Below are 4,223 nucleotides of genomic sequence, written 5' to 3'. Positions count from 1 at the left end.
GCTGAAATTTCTCTAAAACTAGTTTCTGAAAATTTGAAAATTATTGTAGAATTAGAAACATGTAATTTCTTCTCAAATGTTAACAGCCAATCAGAAAACAGTATTTTAATGACGTCATCAATATTTGAAAATACTTTTATTGAATTCTACGGGTGAAATTACCCCTATCTACCAAATTTAATCGTATAAATATGTGAAAAAAGGGTTTTGTCGCACTTTGGGTTCATTCTGGCCCACTGTGGGACGGTGCCCAAAATTATCTTCACATATAGTTTCCCCGATCAGTCACTTCTTAGTTTTATTCTTACAAAGCAACATCTCATAAGCCTTATAAAAAGTGCGAGTGCGAAGCGCGAGCGTATTTTTTTTTACCTTCATGTATTTTGTCCTGAAAATTTAATATTCTGGGCAATGTTATGTGTAATCCTGAACAGAATTCATTTGTAACTAGATGGTTACTGCGAACGCCAAGTGCGAGCAGAAATTTTTATTAACTATTCTAGCATTATCGAAAAGGGACCTGTTAAGGACTGCTTATATATAGTTACCCACGAAGACGGTATATATTTCAATAATGCGAGCGCGAAGCGCGATTTTTTTTACATTCCGACCTAAATATGGTCATTCTAAGCACTTTTTGTATTTATAAATGGGATAGGTATGTAACTAAACAATTGATGCGAGCGCGAAGCATGAGAGGAAGAAAATTGAGATTTTAGACCTAAAAGCGGGACACTCTATTCATATTTTGTAATTTTGTAGATCATGAATAGGATATAGGTAATTGGGTATCAATAATAATGCGATCGTGAAGCGTGAGCAGACAATTATTGATATTCTGATGTGAAACTGGATAATTTAAGTACATTTTGAATAAAGAACATGCAGGCTATCGCGCATGTTTTAGATTTAGACCTAATAAACGTAGACAATTATGAACTTGGCAAATCAAACAATGTGGCCACGCAGCGTGAGCTAAAAATGCTGATATGTAGACCATAAAACAGACATTTTACAGAGCACTTAAATTTGTAAATGAAAAAAAAATAATGAAAGCTCTATGTCCGAGCTAAAATACGTTTTGTATATTGACTTCAAAACTTGCTCCATATCAGCCTATTGAGCAAGATATGAATCTCATCGAACAGGCAATTCTGGCGCAAAGCGCAAGCAAAAATCTTATTTGGTAACATGAAACTGATTTTTTTTGGAAAGTCTTCCCCTCACATTATTTCCTTCACTCGTCTTCCTCCTCTTATTTTCCTCTTCTTTTTTTTCTTCTGTCTTTCTTCTTTTCTTCTTTATACCTTTTCTCTTTTTTTTGCTCTGCCAATTTGTTCAGGGGGGCACCTGGGGGGCACACCAAATCTCAGGGGGGCATGCACGTGCTGTATCTTTTAAACGAAAAAAAATGAGATGTAATATTTCACAGGTGATTTAAGTAACTCCTGCATGTGAAAAAAATGAGATTGATCGGTTGAGTCATGCATGAGGAATCAAAGATTGAATTCAAAGTGACAATCTTTTTAAAGTCACAGGAGTCGTTTTTCAGATTGGGCAAATACAAAGTCGGACGAAGGTTGTTTTTGGTGAATCTTATGGAGCTAATGATTTTTTTAATATCCATCATTAAGCCACTCCACACAAAATTTTGATAACGTATGTTCATGGTTGGGTGAGCAAGATTTTTGACGTTTCATCATAGGGGTTTAGGTTGTATCCTCTTTAACTTAATAAAAACCCCAACATGTTAGAATTGGAAAATGTTAGTGGCTCCCCTCCCCCAATTTCTCGGCCCCTCCCCATTTTCAAATTCTGGATCCACCACTGATTCTGAGAAATTGTTCGCTTCAACTTATTATTATTATTTTATGTAGTGACAGCTTCTTGTTCATGACTACTTAATTAATGATTGCCCCTTTTAAAATCTAAATATAAAACATTTCCAACCCCTGCTTACGTTCGCATTAGTGGATCGGTGAGATATGTCTGCTCTTCCTGAATTCCTAAAAACCACTAGCGTATATCTTTGCGTCACACCTACTGTTCGGGGGGGTGGAACAATAGATCATCCCCCCTGAACAGTAGGTTTGAAGCAATGACTTACGCCTGTGCTAAAAACAGTCAATTCAATTCAAATTCAATTCAAAAGTCCTCAAAATGTCCCGTTTGCTATCCTGGATATCAAAAATTTTCAGCTCGCGCTTCTTGCTCGCATGCATAGGTCTTATAGTAAATTCTTAAAAACTAGCCTTAGGATAATTCAGGTATGAATTTTAAAAAGAATTTCAGCTCGCGCTGCAATATTTAAATAGTGAGATTACAATGACTACAAAAAGTGCTTCATGTTTTGAGATTTTAATGCTAAAAAAATGAGAAATGTATGGTTTTGATGAATTCCCCCAAACAGTCCTTAAAATATTCCTATTTGGGGTCATATATACATACAAAAATTTCAGCTCGCGCTTCGAGCTCGCATTGTTTGTTTATTGAGACAGGTACGTAACATGATTACAAAAATTTGCTTATATAATGTCCTATTTTTAGTTCTGAATATCATTGTTTCAGCTCGCGCTTCGTGCTCACATTTATTTGATCAGTGAAATGCATATTCGTTTAATGGCATGCACTGTCCTTAAAATTTCTCTCCTTGGTCAGCATAACTGGCAACTGAATGCGCCCACTGAGTGATCAGATCAAAACGTAAATAAACAAAATTATCCTCGCGCTTCGCGCTCGCAGTAATTGTCTAGTTGGATATACACATTTCATTTAAGATCACAAACATTGCCCAGAATGTTTAAGTTTTAATTAGGATAAAATGCATAAAATAAAAAAAACCAGCTCGCGGTCGCACTATTCAATAAGGCTTATGAGATTATGATATATTTATGTTGATTTATATAAATAAAGCTTGAAAGTGACTATGATGATAGGAATAAATACCCTTCAAAGATAAAAAAAATCCGGCCCCACCCCTATTATTGGCGAACGATGGATCCCTAGGGGGGCAGTCAATATATTGCTGTACACATGTGCACGCGGGACCAAAAATAAGGGTACATAGTTTTTAAAGACTGGTCAATGGTAAATCGCAAGGTCAAACGTATTTAGGGTATGTTTTGTTTTCCAAAGCTTTTTTCTTAAGACTAGCCAAACGTGTTAAGTAAGGGTATGTTTTTTTTCCCAAAAACTTTTTCACCGGCCGGGGTAATTTTCTGGCGACAACTTCTTTAGGGGGTTATTTTGCACTCGTTTTGGGGGTGTTATTGGAATAATTTGGCCACGCATGCATTGGCGGCGGAAGGAAAGACATTTTTTTTTTTGGGGGGGGGTCCATCTGAAATTTTTGGATGGAGACAGGTAAAAAAATTTGACTACCAAAAAAAGATTAGTTATCAACCAAAGTTTTATGATGGACCACCAAATCTTTTGACAAGCAAAAAAAAAGGTTCTCAAAAAAAATTAGGGGAACCTCCCCCCACCTCAAATTTAGGGGGGACCTGTCTGTCCCCCCCCCGCTTCCGCCGCCTATGCAAGCATGTGTACACAATACATTTGACTGCCCCCCCCTGTATATGTAGGCCCCTATATTAATAATTACTCCAATAGATGTAACTTATTATATTTTGTACCGCGGTACCCCGGGCTGGTACGCGGGGCCGGTACATCTAAAGAATCTTGATGGAAATTCTTGCTATGAAGAAATGCATTCTTGATATAAAAAAGAATATTCTTGATTAATCATAGGCGGCGGAAGTAGGGAAACGGGGGGACCTGCCCCCTAAATTTGAGGTGGGGGTGCCCCCCTTAAATTGTTGTTGATAACCTTCTTTTTTTCTTTTTTTTGCTTGTCAATTTTGTTTCCTGCGTCCCCCATAAATTCACGTGCCCCCCCCCCACAGTGGTCCCCCCTAAACTTTAGGTTGATAACCTTTATTTGTTATTTTATTTTTTTTTTGCTTGTCTAAAATTTGTGCGATCCCCTCTAACCTTTTTTTCTTGGGGGGGGGGGGCTTGTCAATTTAGTTCCCTGTGTCCATCAAAAAATTTCAGGTAGGCCCCCCCCCCGAAAATGTTTGGCTTCCGCCGCCAATGTGATTAATGAATTCTTGATATCGAGAAGAACTGTTTCCAGAAGAAGAATGAATTCTTGAAAGAAATAAATTTTAAAAGGCTTGCCATCCGTTGATCGGTACGTGCGCGCAATGTGTACGCGCGTG

Source organism: Lytechinus variegatus, chromosome 2 (genome assembly GCF_018143015.1).
Source record: "Lytechinus variegatus isolate NC3 chromosome 2, Lvar_3.0, whole genome shotgun sequence".
Lineage (NCBI taxonomy): Eukaryota > Metazoa > Echinodermata > Echinoidea > Temnopleuroida > Toxopneustidae > Lytechinus > Lytechinus variegatus.
Note: the sequence above shows the minus strand (reverse complement) of the source record.